We start from the raw sequence: 26579 nt of genomic DNA on the forward strand, positions 1-26579 counted from the left end.
AAATAATGTCGGCACTAAACCTGTCTACGGTGCAGGAAAGGTTGGGGATCCCTGTGTTAGTTGAGAGGCTGAATGATAACAACATCAGAGAAGACATCCAGAGAAAGCGACACCGTCGAGTCCTCTTTGTGATCCTTCCTCCTCGATGCCATGGCTACACCCCTGTGCACCTCGTCTGTCTCCCACTGTGGGCCGGCTGTCTTGAGCAAGACGTGGCGAACAAATGCAGATCCAGACTCTCGCTGCCAAGAGCTCACGAGGGGTTAAATCACCAGCATCGATTGTGCTGCTCCGTCGTACCGACAAAACGCCGCGATCACTCATCTTGTTAAAAGCGGATTATTAGCCTCTATCTTGTTTCACCTGCGAAGATCTTCCCTTTTCTCCCTCTCTCCCGTTCCATTTTAGCACATTAGCTGCTTTCCCTTTTGCCTAATTTCCTAAAAGGATAATCCTCCGTGCCGGGTCTTTATCTCCGGTGGAAATATGGCTCTTAATGTGGCGTCGTCTTTTTAAATGAAGCTGATGCTGAGGATAGTCAGGAAAAGATCATGGACAACAGCTTTGATTTGCTGGAAACGGGAGCGTTGGATGGAGGGTTCGGCTCTTGGCTCCGTCTGGTTTAATTGCGGCAGGAAGGTTATCTGTTCTCGCCCCAGCGCTTGTTGTGCGAGCGGACCGTTACAGCTCAAGGCCAGAATTAACGACACTCCTGATTGTCGAACATTTGCAGAGGTCATGTCGGAGATATCGTCTCATTAGCAGTTTAAACATGGGCCTGATTAATTAATCAATTAACATGTGCAAACGTAACGGTTCAGTCGCTCCACTCTTCTGTTGACTGTTTATTAAAGTAACTACAATGTTAAAGTCTTCAATATCCATAAAGAAAAGTACTTTTGATACATCAGTCATTCATAAGAGGGCCATGCGATAAACAACTCTGGTTTCCTTTCACAGTCCAAAAATAGTCCAAACGAATATCTAAATGGTTTGTAGGTTTCAGTGTGGGCTCTAGTAGAAGAACTCACATTTCTCCGATCCTTCAAACTCTTCACTGGCTGCCAGTTTCTTTCAGGATCATTTTAAAATTCTGGTTCTTACTTTCAGATCTATTCATGGTCAGACCTTCCATCAGTGATCTGATCCAGACTTACACCCCAGGCTCTGAGGTCTGTGGATCAGAATCTACTGATGGTTCCTGAACTTCCGGACCAGAGAAGAGAAATCCTTCCAGACTGTTGCTCCTAAGCTTTGAAACCATCTCTGTGTTTGATGATCTACTGACTCCTTCAAGAAACATCTGTGTTTGATGATCTACTGACTCCTTCAAGAAACATCTGTGTTTGATGATCTACTGACTCCTTCAAGAAACATGTGTGTTTGATGATCTACTGACTCCTTCAAGAAACATCTCTGTGTTTGATGATCTACTGACTCCTTCAAGAAACATCTGTGTTTGATGATCTACTGACTCCTTCAAGAAACTTCTGTGTTTGATGATCTACTGACTCCTTCAAGAAACATCTGTGTTTGATGATCTACTGACTCCTTCAAGAAACATCTGTGTTTGATGATCTACTGACTCCTTCAAGAAACATCTGTGTTTGATGATCTACTGACTCCTTCAAGAAACATCTGTGTTTGATGATCTACTGACTCCTTCAAGAAACATCTGTGTTTGATGATCTACTGACTCCTTCAAGAAACATCTGTGTTTGATGATCTACTGACTCCTTCAAGAAACATCTGTGTTTGATGATCTACTGACTCCTTCAAGAAACATCTGTGTTTGATGATCTACTGACTCCTTCAAGAAACATCTCAAGACACTATTTTTTGAGCTTTTCCCTGATTATATTGGACTCCTGTGTTTGTCTTATGTGTCTTGATCTTTTAGAGTTTTTAAATTTGTACTAAAAATACTAGGTTTAAGTACGCATTATGTGATTAGAGACACAGCTCAGAATGTGCCAAAGCTTCCAAAGAGCTTTTTTGTTTTTCCACAGCTTCATTAGAAATCACTTGTAATTAACCACAGCTGTTTATTTCTGTTCCCACATTGTGTTTGTGTATTCAAGCTCACCTCGTGGAGTCTTTGAGTCGGATCACTGGATTATTCCTCGACCTATGTAAGTCCGTGATTATTGATTTTGCCAGTGTTTTGCTGTATTTCTGGAATCATACTTTTGGACCTTCTTTCCTTTCGATCGGACACTTGTTGTTAATAAACTTTCTAAAATGTGCTTCTCTGCATTGAGGTCAACTGAATGTTTACGCCAAAGAAAATCTTCGGATCCAGCGGCCCCGGGTTCAATTCCTGACAACGCTTGATAGTACCTATAAGATATTCCTCTTCTTTGCTCAGCAGAGGAATCTTAGAAATGTTCCTTCTGCATCTGGACCTGTAAATGACGGTGACTAGACTGTTCTCTTACATTTACTCCGGTATTATCTTTACAGGTAACAAGATTTATTTTCGCCTTTTTATGTAATTGCAAAGCGGTTATAACAGTCACGGCCTGATTGTGTAAATTGAGTTTTGTTTTAATACACCTTCATCAACTTCTTCAATGTTTTCATCTTCTAGATCCTGACTTGAAATGGTATCGTAAGCACACATGACCCCATGATATCACGTGGATGGTTACACGCCACTTAAAGCTGGTTACGGTTAGTGTTTCAGGGATAATTACGATGACATTTACGCGTCTGTACACATGTCGTCAGATTTATAAATCGCAGAGGACTCCACTTGAGACTGTGCAATAATCATCTCACGGCGGGAAGATGAGGAACTCAAAGACGTTACGGCTATTTAAACTACACTTTCCACCGTGGCTTGATTGATGATGCGGCCTCGCCGCGGTGCCTTGGGAAATTACGGCTTTTTCTCAAAATGTACTTCAATTAATGAGTAAAAAAGCAGCGATAACTCCGGTTGTATGTTGAGCTTTCATTTGTGTTGTTCTCTCCTTCATCGCTCCCAGAGCTGCCGCGAGAACAACAGGAACGTTAATTGGCTGGTCAACGACGGAACATCATCTAATAGAGAACCCTTGAAAAACATACATGTTCTTCAGTCTGTGAGAGGAAAACTACTAGGAACACTTTAGCCCAAAGTTTAATCCTCATAAGGATCAGTGAGAGCTGAAATTAAAACTATAAATACAACTAAAGTACAAACTGTGTTGGAAAAGTAATTTTTGTTATGTATTTTCACATCATTTTGTAAAGTTTCATCATCATTGCACAAGAACCGATAAATACCAAGTTAGTTTTGATATTGTTCCACTGTTTGAACCATGTTTTTTGGAAACAATTTTGTGTCGTCTTTGCCGTATTTACCAAAACCATGAGCAAAACTGAGGCAGAACAACGTTAGTTTGAAGATGCTAAGCACGACTTTCGATCCTGATTGATCCTGGAGGACGTCAAAATGTTTTTGTGTTTTCGTTTAAGCGAAAAATTGTGTTTTCAGTAAAAAACAAAATGAAAAAGTTGCCTCATTTCTCAAGTTATCATTTCAATAAACATACACATTTAGGAATATGTAGGTCAAGTCAAGTCAGATTTTGATTTATAAAGTACGTTTAAAAACAACCAAGGTTGACCAAAGTGCTGTACAGGTTCGCAAAAACATAAGATACAATGACATAAAAGACACACAACAAGGGCACATCAAGACACACACAAACGGAAGCAACAGGGCTCCATAAATAAAAGCTAGAATTTAAAAATTGACCTTGAAAAGCAATTCATTTTAGGCACAATTTTTCAGTTTGAAGCAGTCACAATATTAAGTTAAACATTAACAAGAGCGAGTAAAGTTCAATGACCATATTAATCATGAGTTAATTACCTGAGGTTTGCTAGCTTATATCTGAAAGTATAGTTTACTTGATGATCGCTCTCGTAGATTTTCTTTGATAAATATCTTGTATGATTGGGGGGGTAAAAAAAAAACTTATTTTTAATAATGTATCAAAAATGTACTGGTATTGGCATTGATTAGTGAAATTTTTGTGGGAAACATGACTTCCAGACAAAAGGGAGAGAAAAGTCAGCTGTGTATGTACTGTAGTACGTTGGACAGTAAAATGTGTTCTACCATGGTATATCGTTATCTTGATAAAAAGTAGTCTTTATAATGAGTGAAGATATTTTTCTTATCGTCCACGCCTATGCAAGTGTAGATAGTCCTTAAAACCCAGTCTTTTCAATGCATATACTTGATGACAAGATGGAGAAGCTGACTGGGAAATTCACGACGAGCAGAGCCGTGAACACGGAGAAGATTGTCCGATTCACCCAGACTACCGTATGTGAAGGAGATTACAGCGCCGTGACCCAGATTAGGAGCGACTACACTTTCTATCACCGGGTCCCAATGAAGGAAGTCTGGCCTTGTACGGCTTTCACTCAAATCGTGTGCACATGAATTAGAGAATATTTGATTCCAGGAAAGATCTTACTTAAGACAAGGATGTAGGGATTACTGCTTCTTCTTTTTATCTACCATTCAGAAGCTTCATGACGTGTTTCCACGAAAGGATTTAAATCCAGAAATAGTTCCGACTCGAATCAGCAACTTTGCTCAACAGAGGTCAAAACACTTCCTCGCTATCCTTAATTCTCTGCTCTGGCTCCAAAAATAGATCTGTAGGGATCGTTTATAAATCGTTGTTTGGCTGCTGATCCCAAATCGTGTTTGCACAACAACACTGAGGTTTTTGTAGAGTTTAGAAGTCTTAAAAGTTCACAAATCTTTACTGAAGTGCATCGATACATCCCCGATGTGTGGATTAGTGATGGACTGATAAAGCTTCATGAAGCTGTGTCATGTTGTTCAGAGGTCAGTAGGTGGTGTCTTCAGTTTAAAATTAATGTTCCATTAGAACAGTTGTTCAAAACAAAGGAAATCTATTGGACTCTGAAGTTTCATGAAGCTTCATCAACACATCACTACCATCTAGTGGACTCTGAAGATAATGACACTGTTTCATGAAGCTTCATCAACACATCACTACCATCTAGTGGACTCTGAAGATAATGACACTGTTTCATGAAGCTTCATCAACACATCACTACCATCTAGTGGACTTTGAAGATAATGACACTGTTTCATGAAGCTTCATCAACACATCACTGCCATCTAGTGGACTTTGAAGATAATGTCACTGTTTCATGAAGCTTCATCAACACATCACTGCCATCTAGTGGACTCTGAAGATAATGACGGTGTTTCATGAAGCTTCATCAACACATCACTACCATCTAGTGGACTCTGAAGATAATGACACTGTTTCATGAAGCTTCATCAACACATCACTACCATCTAGTGGACTCTGAAGATAATGACAATGTTTCATGAAGCTTCATCAACACATCACTACCATCTAGTGGACTCTGAAGATAATGACAATGTTTCATGAAGCTTCATCAACACATTACTACCATCTAGTGGACTCTGAAGATAATGACAATGTTTCATGAAGCTTCATCAACACATCACTACCATCTAGTGGACTCTGAAGATAATGACAATGTTTCATGAAGCTTCATCAACACATCACTACCATCTAGTGGACTCTGAAGATAATGACACTGTTTCATGAAGCTTCATCAACACATCACTACCATCTAGTGGACTCTGAAGATAATGACACTGTTTCATGAAGCTTCATCAACACATCACTACCATCTAGTGGACTCTGAAGATAATGACACTGTTTCATGAAGCTTCATCAACACATCACTACCATCTAGTGGACTCTGAAGATAATGACACTGTTTCATGAAGCTTCATCAACACATCACTACCATCTAGTGGACTCTGAAGATAATGACACTGTTTCATGAAGCTTCATCAACACATCACTACCATCTAGTGGACTTTGAAGATAATGACACTGTTTCATGAAGCTTCATCAACACATCACTGCCATCTAGTGGACTTTGAAGATAATGTCACTGTTTCATGAAGCTTCATCAACACATCACTGCCATCTAGTGGACTCTGAAGATAATGACGGTGTTTCATGAAGCTTCATCAACACATCACTACCATCTAGTGGACTCTGAAGATAATGACACTGTTTCATGAAGCTTCATCAACACATCACTACCATCTAGTGGACTCTGAAGATAATGACAATGTTTCATGAAGCTTCATCAACACATCACTACCATCTAGTGGACTCTGAAGATAATGACAATGTTTCATGAAGCTTCATCAACACATTACTACCATCTAGTGGACTCTGAAGATAATGACAATGTTTCATGAAGCTTCATCAACACATCACTACCATCTAGTGGACTCTGAAGATAATGACAATGTTTCATGAAGCTTCATCAACACATCACTACCATCTAGTGGACTCTGAAGATAATGACACTGTTTCATGAAGCTTCATCAACACATCACTACCATCTAGTGGACTCTGAAGATAATGACACTGTTTCATGAAGCTTCATCAACACATCACTACCATCTAGTGGACTCTGAAGATAATGACACTGTTTCATGAAGCTTCATCAACACATCACTACCATCTAGTGGACTCTGAAGATAATGACACTGTTTCATGAAGCTTCATCAACACATCACTACCATCTAGTGGACTCTGAAGATAATGACACTGTTTCATGAAGCTTCATCAACACATCACTACCATCTAGTGGACTTTGAAGATAATGACACTGTTTCATGAAGCTTCATCAACACATCACTACCATCTAGTGGACTCTGAAGATAATGACACTGTTTCATGAAGCTTCATCGACACATCACTACCATCTTTTGGACTCTGAAGATAATGACACTGTTTCATGAAGCTTCATCGACACATCACTACCATCTAGTGGACTCTGAAGATAATGACACTGTTTCATGAAGCTTCATCAACACATCACTACCATCTAGTGGACTCTGAAGATAATGACACTGTTTCATGAAGCTTCATCAACACATCACTACCATCTAGTGGACTCTGAAGATAATGACAGTGTTTCATGAAGCTTTATCAACACATCACTACCATCTAGTGAACTCTGAAGATAATGACACTGTTTCATGAAGCTTCATCGACACATCACTACCATCTAGTGGACTCTGAAGATAATGATACTGTTTCATGAAGCTTCATCAACACATCACTACCATCTAGTGGACTCTGAAGATAATGACACTGTTTCATGAAGCTTCATCAACACATCACTACCATCTAGTGGACTCTGAAGATAATGACACTGTTTCATGAAGCTTCATCAACACATCACTGCCATCTAGTGGACTCTGAAGATAATGACAGTGTTTCATGAAGCTTTATCAACACATCACTAGGCGCTGTATAAATAGAGATTATTATTATTATTATTATCTAGTGGACTCTGAAGATAATGACACTGTTTCATGAAGCTTCATCAACACATCCCTAGTGGATGCCAGGAAGAGCAACACAAAAACCAGGTAACATTGCAGATGCATTGGAAAAACTCGAGAAGATTTTTCCACAAATCCCAGATACCTGTTCACTTCGAGCCAATAAACACCTCAAGGCAGAGCCGGTCAAACCGAAGGAGAGAAAACCCAGACACAGAGTGAACAATGTTTTAGTATTCTGTCCAGGGCAGCGGGGAACGCCCATGTCTGTGCAATTAACGCTTCACAACCCAGGAGAGACCTCTCCTCGGGTCAGCAAGAAACCTAAGGGCAATGAATTACTTACCAGACACAAAAGAGTCTGGACCTCGTCCACAGACCAACTAATACAAGCAATTTTCGGACCGACATGCTGTACTACTCCCATTGTTTTTTGTTTTTTGTGCTGATGACTCTTCAATGACGACACTCAGTTGGCAGCTGGTCGGCGTCACCTTTTTATTGTTGGGGCAGTTTTCTTGGGACCAGAGCAGGTCAGGTACTAAAAATTGTATCTGCTCCGACGTAGCATAATGGTGGAGAAACCAGTCATGATGTGAGTCGAGTAGAGTTGGTTTCAGACAAGCCGGTGGAAAAGGGTCAAAGGAAACTCAGCTAACATCCAAACCTAAGATCACTTTACAGTTGGAGCTAACGACCCTTTTAAGGTGAATCAAAAAAGCTGAATCATCCTGATCTCTCTTGATTTCGAGGAGCCAAATATTGATCCCATCTCCTCAGGGTTCTTCTCTGTCTCAGAAAGCCGAATCAGAAACTTCTATGTAGACAGTAGTGAAAGAAAAATAAAGGATTTGTATTTTTGAAGTGAAAAAAAGGAAGTCAATCACCAGCCATATCTGCAACGCCAAACTAGTATCACACACATGATGTTCCATTTGCCTCTAGAGTCCTCTTTGTAACCAGTTGCGTCCCTTCAGGACACGAGAGCTCCCATTTGCCAAATATTACCGTAAAAAAAATTGAATTAATTTCGTCGACCAATGCTGTGTCACATATTGCACATTATTTTTAGTGGACTGCTTCAGAATCAGAACTTTTATTTGTGCCATTATTAGTTGGAGGGTCCACTTATTTGGAATTTGTTTTTCGGCACACTGTGCAAACAGTACACTCTACACTTTACAGTACACTGTAACACAGTGAGCTTACTTGTGCAGTATTTGGACAGTGTAGTACTGTCTCAAATCAAACTCTGCTGCTACACACTTACAAGAAATGACTCGACAGCTTCTTCTTCTACTACTTTTTAACACTGATTGAAACACTATCACCAAAAGTCAGCACTTTGTATCCAATCAAATCAAATGAATAAAGTTGTGTTTCATTGTGTTATTACTGTTGTTGTGTTGTTTTGTGGTATACTAGTTAGTGTTTTCTCGAGACATTATGTCAGTATCTGCTCCCAAGACGAGTCGTCAGTGACGTAGCTTCAGTTTAGCTTCAGTTTAGCTTCAGTTTAGCTTCAGTTTAGCTTCAGTTTAGCTTCAGTTTAGCTTCAGTTTAGCTTCAGTTTAGCTTCAGTTTAGCTTCATCTACGTCACTAAGATGGAGGACGTCGAGGGTGGAAAGTGTCCATCGATCGACACTTAATTTTCTGGCCAATCGAGTGCTCATTACGCACTACATTTTTGCTAATCGGGACGCACTTGTGCACTGAAAATATTAAGTGTAAGTGCAGAAGTGCACGATGTGAGACACACCCAAACCAACCTGATCCTTGGTGGATGATTTGAGATTCTGAAAATAATGAAAACAGAAAAACAGGAAAAAGCAGGAGGGATGACAGAGGAAAAGGTTGGATGCAACGAGAGGAAAAGATAAAGTGTCCCTTTGCTCCAGTTCTTTTTAAATGAAGAAACTGTTTTCCCCAAAACTCTACATGGTCCAGTTCCAGTGGAACCTTCTAAATAACCTTGACCTTGATGAATCTACACAGACAATACATTGGTAACTTTTTTTGTCCAGAGAGCTTCTGCGTCTTCTCTGGAAGTTAAAATTGACCAAATGTTCTGTGCCGTGACACGTCTACCAAAGTAGTTGCACATTTCTCAGTGCGAGCCATTCACCAGGGGAATTGAAAATCTCTTACAGTAATGCTCAAACACAATGTGTTGAATATCGCTCAAAGGACGGCACTGAATTAAGCTGCAATGTCATTCAGCGGCGTTTCATCCGTGCCAGCGGACGACTGCTGACTGCCAGCCAAGTGTTGAAAATGGCCATTTAAGTGGCCGTGGAAAATAAAACAAACCCACCAGAACCATTCAGAAGCACATTACAATTAAGTGTCGGCATTCAAACTGCATGTTAATTACTGTCATCGGACGCGAAAAGGAAGATACAAACATTCTCTTTGTCTGCATCTGCCGCGAGCCGTCGAAGAATAGATCCGTCAGCTAAATGGCGAGACGTCGGTCCGTGTGAAAGGATGATAAGACTCTCCTCCAAGTTTGGGTTAGACGTGACTTTGATGTCGGCGTTGTTACTGATTCATATCGAGGCGAGTCGTGGCTCACAAAAGCAGGATCCGCCATCTAAGCTGCTTTGAAGTGGCACCACCTGCTGATCCGATCGCATCGCGCCGAGCTTCGTCAGCGCCGAAGGATCGCTCGGACCTCGCCGTGCGTCCGTCACCGGTCACTGGAAGTAAAACACGGCAGCACAGATCATGCGATCTCTGTCACCTGCCAGATGGTTAGAAAACGACCGCTCATTTATTATAGAACAGTCTGTTTGATTTTTTTCTCAGGCTTAAACTCGGCCCTCAAAGAGTTGGATCTTATTTTAACTTGGCCCTCAAAGACTTGCAACATCAGCAGGAGCTCAGAGACCTGGACCCTCACACCTCCTCAGAGATGACTCATTATGTTTTCATAGTATGTGGAATAAAACACTTTCTTTTTTTGTATTCACTGCCCGTGTTCAATAGAAAGTTCACCAAGAATTCACTTGTTTTCTACTTACTCTCATGTCGATTTTCAGAGTAATCTGTTTTTTTTAAGAGTTATAGACAAAAATGTTTGTTCATTTTAATGTAGCGACTGGAGCTCAGTTGTCTTCGTCTTCATCTTCGTCCAAAAAGACACTTAAAAACATCCAAATACCTCCAGACTGCTCGTCTGTAACGTCCCTGTTGGATTGAAGCCTCAACTTGATGAATTGTTCAGGAAAAAAACTTGCAGACGGTCTATTTTTAAAGCTTGATTGTAGCAGAAGTTTAAAGAATTACAAGAGATACAGACAGGAAGTACTCTGGGTAAGTATCGCCAGCGCTTCGAGAGCATACACGGTCTACTGTCTACACTGGAAGCTCTTGCAATATTTATCTGTGAGTAAGTTACAAATGTTGAGATTCATTTTCAAAGCAGAAATATTAAACAAAATCCAAAAGATAACAAAAAAATCTAGTTTTATTTAAGTAAATATATATATAAACTAAAACATAAAAATATGTCTATCATGTCAATTTTTTTATGGAAAATAACATTTGACTTTTTAAATTCATGTTTTTTCTTGCGTATCAGGACTGACGCACACAAAAAGAAGATTGTTTGGTGACCTTGACTTCAGGAAGCAGCTGTTTTTCTGACAAATACATTGTGTTTGTGTTGATGAGAAACCACGATTAATAATCCTGACACTGTCAAGTTCGCCTTCACTCTTTTCATCGCCGGCCTCCTCCCTCTGATCTCTGGTCCCTGGAGCTCGTCTTGAAGGCTCCGGCCCTCCGAGCAGCTGTGTGTCGCTGGTTCTTCTGCCGCCGCGAAGACGCTTTGGTCGACCGGCGTTCCATTTGTTTGAAGGAGCCGTTCTCTCCGAGGACCTGCCAGTCACCCTGCTCTGCAGCCGGATGAGTTTCTGAATGAGAATTTGCTCTCGGTAAACACACGTCGAGAGAGAAAACTGTTTTCTTCTCGGTGGCAGCTGAAGTCACTGATGCCGCTCGATCCAGAAAAAATCTGTCGTGAGGACAAACAAAACAATAAAATGAAACATAATTAAATTTAAAAATGTATTTGCCGCTTTACAAAGTCTCACTATTGAAGTAGCTGAGTGATGACAAATGTGTATACGGTTGTCTGAGGTTAGATTTATAGCAACAATGAAGACTTTTATTTGATTTTTTGTTAAAAAAGAAAATGCAAATAATTGCTATTAAGAAGACGGAAAGACACTGGCAGTGTTTTCTTTATTTAGCAGTAATTTGTTGCTGTTTGTCAGTAAATGTATCCAAAAAATCCTTCAAAGACAGAAAAAACCTGAAATAAACCAACAATAAAACATTTCAAACTTTTTCCTGTGCACTCAGTAGCGTAGAAGATAGTTTACCTGCCTCTCAGGTTGAAGGTTGAAGTCTGAGACGACCTTTGTCCTTTCCTTGTGGTGTAAGTTCTTCTCCGTGCTTGTGAAAGTTTACTCCGGGATCTCCAGTTTCCTCCCACACTCCCAAAACATTCAACTTCCAGATCTGTTTGTTTGTATCTATTGATTCAGCTCATGAGTCGATACAGCATTTGTTTAATGCTTGTGTTATCTCAGGGTTGTTTGTTTTCAGGCCTTCGGGTCACTTTGACCCTGAGATAACACGAGGGTTAAACAAAAAAAAACATATAAAAGTTACATTGACATGGACTACTTGTTGGCTAATAGTTCTTGTCCAATTGAAACCAGTAAATGTAAATAAAACAATGTTTCAGTCTCACATTATTTTTGTGGTTTCTAATGTAAAAATAGTCCAAGAATCAACATTTGTTGTCTTCTTTGATTCTTTTGTTTTGTCGTTACTTGTTTTTTACATTCGTGTACAAATCCAGTTTAGCCCGAAGCACTTTCTCTTCTTCCGCCTCCTTGTTTATCGTTGCTCGTGTACACAGCACCGCTGTGAGTTTCGACAGTTTTCTTAAGTCTGACACCGAGCTGTGGTAAAAGCTTGTGTTTGTGCGTCACAGAGATTGATGAGACGAAAGACAAACAAGTGTAGAATGTCTTGGTTTTTTGAAAAAAGAGGTTTTAAAATGAAAACTACTTGAGATAAAGTTGAAAAAAAAAAGATTAACGTTGACATATTTATCGAAGACAAACTTATCATCTAGATCCTGGAAAATACTAAAACTATACTATTAATATTATATTACATTTTTATTAAACAAACAGTTGGAGCTTGGTTTTCTAGCTTAGCTCTCTTTTTATCAACACAGATCGTTGCATCATCTGCGTAAGTAAGTAAGAAAGTAAGTAAAGGTTATTTGTAAAGATCTTCCTAGACCAGGGTCACAAAGTGCTTTAACAATCAAAAACGATACACAGTTAAAATATATACTTTAAAAGATCAAGACACATAAGACAAACACAGGTGTCCCAGAAAATCAGGGAAAAGCACAAATAAAAGTGTCTTGAGATGTTTCTTGAAGGAGTCAGTAGATCATCAAACACAGATGTTTCTTGAAGGAGTCAGTAGATCATCAAACACAGATGTTTCTTGAAGGAGTCAGTAGATCATCAAACACAGATGTTTCTTGAAGGAGTCAGTAGATCATCAAACACAGATGTTTCTTAAAGGAGTCAGTAGATCATCAAACACAGATGTTTCTTGAAGGAGTCAGTAGATCATCAAACACAGATGTTTCTTGAAGGAGTCAGTAGATCATCAAACACAGATGTTTCTTGAAGGAGTCAGTAGATCATCAAACACACATGTTTCTTGAAGGAGTCAGTAGATCATCAAACACAAATGTTTCTTGAAGGAGTCAGTAGATCATCAAACACAGATGTTTCTTGAAGGAGTCAGTAGATCATCAAACACAGATGTTTCTTGAAGGAGTCAGTAGATCATCAAACACAAGTGTTTCTTGAAGGAGTCAGTAGATCATCAAACACAGATGTTTCTTGAAGGAGTCAGTAGATCATCAAACACAGATGTTTCTTGAAGGAGTCAGTAGATCATCAAACACAGATGTTTCTTGAAGGAGTCAGTAGATCATCAAACACAGATGTTTCTTGAAGGAGTCAGTAGATCATCAAACACAGATGTTTCTTGAAGGAGTCAGTAGATCATCAAACACACATGTTTCTTGAAGGAGTCAGTAGATCATCAAACACAAATGTTTCTTGAAGGAGTCAGTAGATCATCAAACACAGATGTTTCTTGAAGGAGTCAGTAGATCATCAAACACAGATGTTTCTTGAAGGAGTCAGTAGATCATCAAACACAAATGTTTCTTGAAGGAGTCAGTAGATCATCAAACACAGATGTTTCTTGAAGGAGTCAGTAGATCATCAAACACAGATGTTTCTTGAAGGAGTCAGTAGATCATCAAACACAGATGTTTCTTGAAGGAGTCAGTAGATCATCAAACACAGAGATGTTTCTTGAAGGAGTCAGTAGATCATCAAACACAAATGTTTCTTGAAGGAGTCAGTAGATCATCAAACACAGATGTTTCTTGAAGGAGTCAGTAGATCATCAAACACAGAGATGGTTCCAAAGCTTAGGAGCAACAGTCTGGAAGGATTTCTCTCCTCTGGTCCGGAAGTTCAGGAACCATCAGTAGATTCTGATCCACAGACCTCAGAGCCCGAGCTGGGGTGTAAGTCTGGATCAGATCACTGATGGAAGGTCTGACCATGAATAGATCTGAAAGTAAGAACCAGAATTTTAAAATGATCCTGAAAGAAACTGGCAGCCAGTGAAGAGTTTGAAGGAGAAATGTGAGTTCTTCTACTAGAGCGGCTCAGAATTCTGGCTGCAGAGTTTTGTATGAACTGCAGGCGAGACACATCCTTCTTGTTAAGACACAAAAATAAATTGTTACAATAGTCTAAACGAGAAGACACAAACACAGGCTTTTCCTTAATTTTCTGGCTGTAATGACTAGAGGCGTTTACCTGAATATTCATAATATAAAAGATCCGCCATTTCGTTAGAACTTTGCGCTTAGCACTGGAAGACGTCTCTGCAATAGATTTCTGTTTTGCTAAGCGCCCATGATCATGTGAGTGGTTTCTCTGACTTTTGCATATTTCACTAAACGAGCATTTTCTCTTGAAATCATTCCTGTGTCTGTCCTTCTTAACCATCACCACGTATCAAGACTGGGTCGGTTCATCGGAACAAAACCCCAACAGAGAGGTAAATCCGAGGATCAGCTGGTATTTCTGTCTTTTGACTCACTCTGTCTATCCGCTGCAGGATTTGACCGAAGTTGACTCGAGCTCCACTGGCCTTATTTACCCCCCAAAAAACTTCAAAGCTGTGAATTTTACTTGAGGTGTCGAGATGAACTTCTGCGTCACATCAAACCACTGCAGGGAAATGACTTGCTGTCACAGCACTGGACACGGCTCAATCTGTGGGTTCACTCCAAACCAACCCCATTGTGTGAGGAAAACTTCCTACTTTCGCTTTAATCTCAGGAGTTTGAAGTCCGGTATTTTTTCCTGGTGCTCCGTGCGTGCATTAATCATGTGGATGTTTCTGCAGCGTTGTCATCTCCGGCTTGTTATGTTCAGGCTTCACAGGATTGCAGTGTTCCGCACACTCATGCATATTCATGATTCATTCTATATTTGATCCTTATTAACCTTGTTAGCGGTGCGTTCACTCCTCTAAAAATAGCTGCTACTGTTGGCATCAAGACGTCTTCGACTGGTCGTATTGTTTTTATATCTCTTGCTTCTGCTAGCCAGCGCGCTGCATGTTATATCATCATCTCCTCCGTGAAGGTTCCGTGAGTGTTTCCAGAGCAGCGGGGCATGAAAGCATGAAGCAGGTTTAGTCATGCATCCTTCTCAGAGAAAACCTCGGTGATAGATGGAGATCTCTGCACAGTTGTTGGTCCTCCTGCACGCGAGACCACGTCGTGCTCTCAGAATCCAACTGCTGACTCTCGACCTCCAGCTGTAGAGCAGCAAGTCACGGATGGTGACGAATGTGAAGTGGCAGGAACGTTACATGCAGTTCTTTTTATGATACTGGAGTTCAAGGTGGTTCCATTAAGGCGTCATCAACATGATTCACTCGTGGGCTGTAGAGACACTTATCTCACAATACGATACAATAGATACGATACGATATGATACGATACAATACAATACAATACAATACAATACAATACGATACGATACGATGCGATAATAAACTCTGCGGTACTGTACGAAATGATACTATACAGTACGGTATGATATGAAACTATACGGTACAGTACGGTACGAAACAAAACGATACTATACAGTACGGTACGGTACGGTACGATACGATACGATACGATACGATACGATACGATACGATACGATACTGTACGGAACGAAACGATGCTATACAGTACGGTACGGTACGACATGATATGATACTATACGGTACGACACGATATGATACTATACAGTACTGTACGAAACGATACTATACAGTACGGTACGGTACGCCACGATATGATACTATACAGTACGGTACGAAACGATACTATACAGTACGGTATGACACGATATGATACTATACAGTACGGTACGAAACGATACTATACAGTACGGTACGGTACGACACGATATGATACTATACGGTACGGTACGAAACGATACTATACAGTACGGTACGGTACGACACGATATGATACTATACGGTGCAATACGAAACGATACTATACAGTACGGTACGGTACGACGCGATATGATACTATACGGTACGAAACGAAACTATACTATATGGTATGATACGATATGATACTATACGGTATGGTACGAAACAATACTATACAGTACAGTACGGTATGACACGATATCATACTATACGGTACGGTACGATACAATATGTGACTATACGATACAATATGATATGGTACTATACGTTACGGTACGAAACGATACTATACAGTACGATATGATACAATATACGGTACGGTATGAGACGATACTATAAGGTACGATACGATATGATATGGTACTTTACGGTACGGTAAGAAACGTTACTATACAGTACTGTACAGTATGACACGATATGATACTATACGATATGATACTATACGATACAATATGATATGGTACTATACGTTACGGTACGAAACGATACTATACAGTACGATATGATACAATATACGGTACGGTATGAGACGATACTATACGGTACGATACGATATGATATGGTACTATACGGTACGGTAAGAAACGTTACTATACAGTACTGTACAGTATGACACGATATGATACTATACGGTACAATACGAAGCGATACGATACGAAAAGATACGATACAATACGACACAACATGATATATCATATATATTTTGATACACTTGCATAGTCTTCGGTACAAATTTAGGGGAAACTGAATTTTACTTTTACGACTTGTGATTGATTTAACTCTCTTTTGGTTAAATTAAAAGAACTTAAAGACAGCATTTGTCTGAACACCTTCTTTTAAAGCGGTATGAGTCGACTGTATCCTCTCGTCCTCAGCCATCGCCAGAATCTAGCAGGATTTTATTGTCGCTGCGGGAAGAGATAATGATGGCTCCCATCTAGAGGCTGGAAGTTCAATTGCAACACAAAAATGAAAATTGCAAATTGAAACGTTTTTCTATAAATTTTGCAGTGCTGTTGAATATCGGTTCAGTAAAACGTGTAGATATATTTCTGTTTTCATGTCTTTTAATACCTTTTTTTATGGTAAATGATCTGTGATTGGATTTAAACACAAAATTAAATTAGCCAAAATTATGTTACGAGTATAAGTTTTTTTTCACGCAGTACCACATATTTAAATATATTTTTTTATGAAGTTGCAGGGATAGAAACATGTTATTTAATTTGACCAGAAGATGAACTTCAACAACAGAACTTCCTCACCCACCTTACGTATGCCCACAAAACAGTCAACTCCCATCATGCCTTTCAACATATACCGTTATTTAGTGACGGCTGATCTTTTCTACGTCTACGTTGCTATGTCAAAATGGGGTTGGCTGGGCGGCAAAGCATTATGGGAGCTATTTAATTCACTGTTACTGAGACGGTTGTTGAGAGTGTTAGAGCTTCGTACACTTCGTTAAGTTTACAACCTCAATTAAGAAATGACTTCACTTCGTTGTGCCCTGAAGAGGGTTAAGAAGTTAAATTGTGTAAACCACTAAAACATACAATCTCATTAAAAACTGTACATATACTGTATTTTGCGGCTGTTTTCCGACCATAACCACTTTAACCTCAACAAATGTTTAAAAAAACCCGTCTTAACCTAAATGTTGAGTACAATTCTCTTAAAGTCTTAATCTAGGTGTCGTCATTTCATTGTCAGTATTTGATATGAATACATCCTGACTCTTTTATAAATAATGAGAGCTACTTATAAAACGATGAAGCTGCTACAAAATTAAAAACGATTCATTTGTTGATCAGTATATTGATCATTCTTGATATGTTTAATGTACATTGATTGAACCACATGAGTCAATATTACACAACATAATAATAAATACATTTTTGTCATGACTTTACTCTGATAACGCAATGACTTGAATCATCTTCCAAACACATATGTTGTTTTGATTGACACACGGCTGATCAAATGTCTTAATCCCTCGATGGGCGGAGCTTATGACCAAGAATCCATTGGTTTATTTCATTGATTCCTTTTCTTTCCGCTGTCTTTGATTTGTTAGGAATTTAATTAACTTGAGCAAATATGGTTCGATTCTGTTTCTCTGTCAAGCTGTTCTCACATGTTTAAATGTACAATGTCTGGAACAAAACAATGATTTATTGAAAATGATGGGTTCGTTTTAAACCTTTTTACTTCGAATGTTTTCTGCTGCTCTGTGACGCCTTGACCTGGTTAGACCTTTTAATTAGACTCTGTTGCTCGAGGAAAATCTGTATAAATAACTTCAAAGATTATTTTTATACGTGTGCGTGTCACTTCTGAGTTGATCTTTGATACTATTTTAAAGACTAATTCTCCTCGTAAGACTCATTATTTTCTCAGCCCTATTTGGCCGAGGAATTATTTGCTACTTTGAATTCTTTTCACAAGCAGCTTCCTATATCTGATTTTTTTTTTCATCAATAAGACTGTAATGACTTCATGTCTTTGCAGTTACCAATTAAATTAGGGGATCGTTGTAATCGTTTAAAAGTGAAGGAAATGCAGACAAAGTCATATTCTTGTCGAAAAAACAACATTATGAAGCTCATTTACTAAGATTCATGTCTACAGGAATATTCTATAATTCTGTAAAGGGAAGGTTGAACCACTGATTGAGGATGATTTACCAAGATGTTGCAATCAAAAGTCATTTGTATTGAGGGATTGTTTGTTTGCACTAGTTTAATTAAACCTCCACAGCAAAGTTAAGACCAAAGACCAGTCCAATGGATGCCCTAGAACTGGGGTGGACATTGAATTTCCTCAGGGGCCACATAATATAGTGTGATTGATGGGATGAGAAAAACTAAAAACACAAGGAAAAGAAACAAGTGCAACAAGAACAAAAATACATATCATATTGGAAAAAGATATATCTAAAAATAAATAACCAAAAAATAACTTAATAACTTATACATCTAATATAATAGGTTTTACATTCCCCATATATATAATAATAATAATAAAGGTAAATATTAAGTCAAAAATTAATTAATTAATTATTTTAAGTTTTTTTCAGGGCCAAGAAATCCTAACATCAAGCCAAATAAGAGGAGAAAAGTTATATTTTAAGTTCAACAAGGAAGTATTTTTTTAAATAAATACAAAAATGAATAAAATGAAACATTTCCACACGATTAAGTGTGTATTTAAATGACGTGGCATCTATATTTCAAGAGTAGACGTAATCTTTAACCTGGACAGTACAAAGCTACCAGTTGCCCATCAACCGTGTACGTTCTCTTAAAGGTACCTCTTATCTTAACTCAGCTGCTGCCGAATCCACTTGGCACTGAAAACTGACTGGATGCCCTGATGTGGGCAGGAACGGGTGTTGGTAATGAGACAGTAAACATATGGTGATGCCTGAGCAGCTGTTCGCCGTCAGCTTAATTGGCTCATTGTTCATTCCTGGCTCTGGCTGGTCATCCCTTGATTAGCGGAGATGTCTGGACGTGGAAACTGTCGAGATTTGTTGTGGAATTAGTGCGTCTTCACGCTGCAGTGCCTCCTGGACATGGAGTTCAACATCAGGAAGACCACGCCCAGTCGAGATAATCCTCTATGATGGAGGTGCAAGTGTGGGATTTGTAGACCGGCCCCTGTGTGCTGGGAAGTTGTGAGGTGGATTTTCAGAATGTTTCAAATTTAGACGGTGATCGCGTGGACTGTTGTTAAAAAATGTAGGAATAATTCAATCTCGCTGCTACACCAGCGTGTTCGTTATTCCACCTACGACTTTAAAGAGTACAGAAGCTGTTAAAATCAAAGAGTATTTATTCTGACTTAGACAGAGGAGTTCAACACATGTTCAGAATTCTGGGTCAGTGACAATACCTAGTGGTTGCTCCGGTAGAGTGACTGACAAGGAATCTTTTACAAACAGTGGCATTTATACAGTCAAAGTCGAGCGCGACTCCCCCTCATTGGCTCCTGGTTCTCTGGACCTCTAATCTGGTTGGCTCCTGGTGTTCGTGCATCACTCTCACATCACATCTCTGGAAAGATTAGGTCCTCACTTCTTTTGTGTCAAAAGTCACGGATGGGTCAGGCAGCTCCCTCGAGGCAGTTCCTGCCTCAGATTTTTCCTGCTTATAAGTCACACTCGTTTTTGCACAATCACTCTATTCTCTTCTCATGCTCTTCATGTGAAGCATGATTAGTCATAAAATCAGTCACCACTTTTGCCATGTGCTTCGGGTGTCGTGAGTCTACATATTCCTCCTTTTGTTTCCGGTTTTATTGTGAAGTCCGCTCCCTTCTGTGTCTGTGCTAGTCTTACTTCCCCCCTGTTTGAGTAGTAATGGTTCCCAGCCATGTCTAGTTAGTCCAGCTGCTGCTGATTGCTCCCCTGTCTTCTTAAGCCCCCACTCTCTGTCACGTCCTTTATCTTGTCGTCACCGTTTTCCAGTAACCAGAGTCCTGCCGTTGAGTATTCCTGCTTCCCTACCCTGTCTCCTTACCTTGTCCCGACCAAGACTCCATTCCTGCCTTTTTTGAGGTTTTCGATCTGTTTCTGCCCCTTGACGCCGAGTTTGCCAAACCCCTGCTTTTGCCCTTTGATGCCGATTCCTGGACCATCTGACTCGCCTCTGCCTTCCCCATTGAAATAAACCAAGTTTCTGCAAATTACCTCTGCGCCTGGGTTTCTCCGTTCCCGACCCTGACATCAGGTGTAAGCGATGTCATTCAAGCATCTGTTTCTGTTGTATTCGATCTTTTATTCTTTACTGTCTCTATATAAATTCGTTATATGATATATTTTACCTATATCCTATAAAAATGATCTACTTTAAACTCAAAAAATTGACTTCTGAGCTCGACATTTACCCACTGAAGGTCAAAGGGTGAATAAAGGTACATTTAATCTTATCTTAATTTATCCTTAGAGTTTTAGGGGCATCGACTTTTTGATAACAACTGATAACAAAAAACATCTACAGCAGCAGAAATAAAACAGTTTACGAATTTATATATTTCATATGATATGAATGTGACACATTCCAGCTATAGTTATTACAACTTCATTTACTATTGGAAGTTTGGAGACAAAGTTTTGCCGACTGGATGGTTTGGATCGGTTTAATGTGGGAGGAAAAACCTAAAAATTCATGAGTTAAATGGAAGGACTGAAGTTGTTTTAAAAAGAAAAGTATTTTATTATTGTTATTATTTTGAGGGCCAGGAAGTACTAAAAAAAATGAGTGACAGAAAAGTCTAAGAACACCAAAAGTTTATTGAGATATATTTAGAACAAGTAATTATTAAAAAATAAAATGAACAAATCTACACATCGTTCAGTTTTACTCGTATTTAAAGTCTCAATTGAAACACCGATAATGTCTGAGGAAAAGGAAAAGTAGGATGGAATAAAGTTCAATATCAGTCAGGAATCACTATATCGATGCCACAAATCACCAGACGATCCAAAAGAAAAACCCTTTAGAATATTGAAGATCATCGGAATCATGGACTTGGTGCCGTAAATCCACGAACAGTTTGAAGAATATGATGAATCGTCCATTGACAAAGTGTGATTAATCCACGGCGCTCAAGTCCAGAGGCTGGGAGGACCAGCGGAGGTTAAATCCATCTCACCTCTGGCTGCTTAGGAGCTCCTGGGAACAATCTAGCAGCCTGGAGGAGCATAAACGTCATTAATCATCTGCAGACGTGAGAATCTCCCAGACTGCATGTGTACTGCAGGCTTGTATGAAGAAGAGTCAGTGTCGGATGATTTAAATGATATCTTGATAAAGATTCCGTTTTATTTTCCAGACGATGCAACTTGAAGCTCTCAGATGATGGAGATGAACCAGAGGTGGATCCACTCGGAGCTCAGAAGGTTTAATATTCTACTTCCATTGGTGAATTTTTTATGTCATCCCATCCTGGACAATCAAGTCACATGACGTCACCGTGTCTTCACTGCAGCACAAACGACAAACGTTCTCAGAGACTTTCATCCAAACATTGAAGCTTCATGTGATCATGTCACTCCTGGAGACTCACAATCTCACTGTCGTCTACTTCAGCTTCACAAACTCACACCAGGATGAAACCCTGACTCCAGCATGAAGAGGTTGAGAGAACCTGGTCTGGACTGGAGGAGAGTCATGGTCTTAGAGATGCTGTAGAAGCACAGAAGACCTTTCTTACAGTAATTGTGTCCACAGGGAAGAGAGACTGGATCCTTCAGTAGATCCAGACAGATGGAACAAGATCTCAGATCAACTCTAGTCTCCATGTCTCTGCGACTGAAACGCTCCTTCACAGGTGAACACTTTTATCCTCTCAGTCACATGATGCTGCTTCAATCTGATCTGACCTGTTGATCCACATATTATCAAACTTCCCTGGAAAAACATAATACACTGTACACACTGTCGTCGCTGGTGTTTTTATTTCATGACTTTCTTAATATAACTCAAGGTATCGCTGACAGTTGGTGAGCAATATTTGGTGGCAACACTGGAGGAAGATAATATATTTTATCGCAATATTTACCTAGAGTACTTCCTGTCTGTTAAAATATAGCTTAAAATATAGACTTTAGTTTTTTCTAAACAATTCTTCTCATGTGGAGGCTTCAATCCAAGAGGGACGTTACAGACGAGCAGTACGGAGATATTTGGATGTTTTTTAAGTGTCTTTTTGGACGAAGATGAAGACGAAGACAACTGAGCTCGAGTCGCTACATTAATATGAACCAACTTTTTTTTCTTGTTGTAAATCGAATGGAAGTCTTCTAAACTTGAGTGGCACCGACTTCACCTCAGGGAGCTGATGTCCTCATACAATGAGATGATGGAAAATACCAGATCTGATTACATCAGGAAACTGGTGACAGTTAAAGAGTGTTGTTTGACACGATCAATTCTCTCGTATGTCCTGCTCCTCAAATCACGCCTGTCTTCTGTGAAGCTGTTAGCCATGCAGTGTTGAGATTTTTTCATTGACAAAATTAAATTGTGTGAAACCTGTTCTGTCACTTAGCCTGTCTCCACCTTGTGGGTCTTCTTTAAGCCTGTGACTCTGGCTGAATTTCGGCTCTGGTGAAGATGAAACCCTCGTCTTGCTCGTCTGACATCCTTCCATATAGGTTCTTTATTTAAGTATTTAATGTAATTGGCCCCTAGCTTACCAAAAGGGTAAACCTCTCCTTTTCTACAGGGGTTTTTCCCAATGCATTTAAGCTTACCATTGTGGAGCCTTTGCTCAAAAAGCAAGGCTTAGACCCTGATGACCTCAGTAATTTGCGGACTATTTCTAATCTCCCTTTCTTCTCACAGGTCTTAGAGAAGGTGGTGTCTGAGTCGTTATTCCTTGATCAGAGCGACATCCATGAGAAGTTTCAGTCTGGCTTCCGTAAACATCACTCTATGGCAGTCCTTCTCAAATAGTTGGCCGCGCCCCGTCTTAGGGAGGGACGCGTGTGACCCCAGGAAACACGCTTTTCTGTCCTTCTAGAATAAAGAGTTATTGCACATCCAGCACAGTAGATGGCAGTGGCGCTCTCATTGTCTGAGTGTGCGCAGAAAGTATTTTCTCTATGGTGTTATTGCACCGAGTATTGCGCTCACACTTTCCGGAACAGGTGACATGAAGTGTAGTGAACTAACCCTCAAGAGACACCACGGAAAGATATTTGACAGGGATGAAAAGAAAGGCGGACAGAGATGGAGACAATGTGACAAACGAAAGTCAAACCGAGAGCTAAGGCGAGGAAATATGACGAAAGTTATGTAGCGTTTGGCTTCACCGTGAGGGTGAAGAGGAAAAACGGGTGTGTTTACTGTACCTTAAAATGTTGGCAGCTCACAGCATGAAGCCAAATAATTGAAGGCGTCACTTACACCCCAATCACTCTGATAAGCCGCTTGAGTTTTTTCAGCAAAAAAGTTCCGAATATTGCCAACAATCATCCCGCTTTGTGAATGCTACTTCAGTAGCTACTTCAGTAGCTACTTCAGTAGCTACTGAAGTAGCTACTGAAGTAGCATTGACATATCATATAAGGTGGTAAACAAAACTGCTCAGTGCAAAAAAAAAACCACACGGTAGCAGAGGAGCTGATACTTCTTGCAGCAGTAGACCTGAGCTATGTCTCAAATCGCATACTAGCGTACTCGAAGTTAGTATTTCTAGTGTGTAAGTGCGTCTCAATTCTTAGTATGCGGAATTTAGTGCTCCATACACACTATATTTTCACAAAAACGCCAACAAAACTGATGGACACTTTCTACCCTGAACGGCTCCATCTTAGTGACGTTGTAAACGGAAGTTACTTCATATATATATATATATATATATATATAGATATTATTCATATACATGTGTATATATATATTTATATATTCCGCAGCAGTATGAGGATGACACGTCTTCGGTGCTGATACCAGCTTAAATATCTCGCGAACATTTCGTTTTTCATATTTTTTCTTTATTTCTTTTTTACAAACTTGCAAAACGTGCTGCCAGCAGGTGTCGCTAGTGTTCCTACAGCTGGTTGAAATCATCATTAAATAGAAGTAGAAGAAGAAGCTTTTGCGTCATTTCCTGTTAGTGTGTAGCAGCAGAGTTTGATTTGAGACATACTATCTGTGGAGGATTTGCGTACTAGTTAGTACGTACACTATCCTGATGCATACTAACTTCTAGTATACTAAGAGAAGTATGCGATTTGAGACACAACACGGGTCTCTGTCATGCTGGATGACGCAAGTGCTGCAAAAATTAAAACAGTCACTCTGTCCAATGACACAGTCGCCAGACGTATAAATGACTAAACGATCTCCAAGAACAGCTGGTAGATCAACTGAAAGACAAACATTTTGCCGTAGGATTTGATGAAGCAACTGACAGCAACAAAGACAGTTTGTTTATTACTTATGTACGATTTGACACGACTAACTAACTCCCTGTGTTGTAAATACATCAGAGACGGAGCCACAGCTGAAGAATATTTCAAAATGCTGCACTTGCTTCCTGACTAGAAGAGAGACTGGTGGGAGAATTTCACTGGCGTTTGCAGTGATGGTGCAAAAAACCACGGCAGGGATGAGAAAAGGACTTCAGGCACTCATCAGGAAGGTCTCACCTAAAGTTAAGTGGACACACAGTGTTATCCACAGATAAGCACTGGCATCGAGCCACCTTTCCTCTGAATTAAGTGAGGCCATGACTGACATCATTGGTGTAGTCGATTTTATAAAGACCAGACCACTGAAGAAACAAGAGGGTTCTCTGCTATCTGTGAGGAGATGGAAGCTGAACACGTTTCACAGTGAAGTCAAGGTGGCTGTCACGAGGAAAAGTCGTGTCCTCGAGGTTTTGAGCTCAGAGAGCAGATAAGACTGTTCTTGGAGCAGGAGCGCTGCTACGAAGTCGCGGAAGAATTAAGTGATGAGAGCTTCCTGGCAAAACTGGCCAACCTGAGTGACATATTTGGGAAGCTAAATGAAATCTACAGCTTCAACACCTCCCTCAGGTCACAGACAAGATCAGCTCTTTCACTGGAAAGCTTGCAATGTGGGCCAAACACAGATTCATTGGAGATCCTGCATGAATTTGTCGACACTACTTTGGAACAATCTTCCTCTCTCTTTGCGTTTGATGGATCTACTGACTCTTTTAAGAAACATCTTAAGACGTTTCTATTTGTTCAGGCTTTTCCTTGATTTTCTGGAACTCCTGTGTTGTTCTCAGTATTATCTTGATCTTTAAAGTGTATATACTTTTTTGAGTTTTGTTTGTTTAAGCGCTTTGTGACCCTGGTCTAGAAAAGCGCTATATAAATAAAATATTACTTACTTACCTCAGTGACTCCATATATCACGCAGCATATTTCATCATACTTTGAAAGGTACTTTCATGAAAACAGTTCCCAGTATGACTGGCTGGGAGATCCTTTCAAAGCACCAGCTCCAACTGGTTTCATCTTGGCAGAGGAGGACCCATTCATTGATATGACGTCTGACTCCACATTGCAGTTCACATCACAGACACCGAGTGTAGAGAACAGTATCCGCTCTCGGGGCAGAAGGCTATGAGCGTTCTTCTTCCTTTTGCAACATCTTATCTTCGTGAGACCGGCTTCTCTGCTGAAGACCAAGTTCAGGTCCCAGCTAGACATCAAGCAGGAGCCAAATCCTGCTTCAAACCCCGCTTTAAAAAGCTGTGCACCGCAAAACATGCTCATTGTAGCCATTTATCCTGACTTCCTTATTTTGATGAAAGAAAAAAATCAGCACAAATTGTTTTATTTATTTTTGTTTTTTAGTTTAAAGTGTTTATATTGTGCTCCCGAGTTAATGTTGCTGATCAGTTTGAATGTATTATTATTATTTATTGAGTTTATCTCATTTTATTTTTCGGTATGAAATGGTTCAAGTCGGTCAAAAAATGTTTATAGTTTAAGTAAGGCTTATTGTATTTTTGTCTAACTCTAAAAAGAACGGATTACTCTGAAAATAATCCCAACCGTTAGTCGACGTGAGG

The sequence above is a fragment of the Callionymus lyra genome, chromosome 1 (genome assembly GCF_982586985.1).
Source record: "Callionymus lyra chromosome 1, fCalLyr1.hap1.1, whole genome shotgun sequence".
Classification (NCBI taxonomy): domain Eukaryota; kingdom Metazoa; phylum Chordata; class Actinopteri; order Syngnathiformes; family Callionymidae; genus Callionymus; species Callionymus lyra.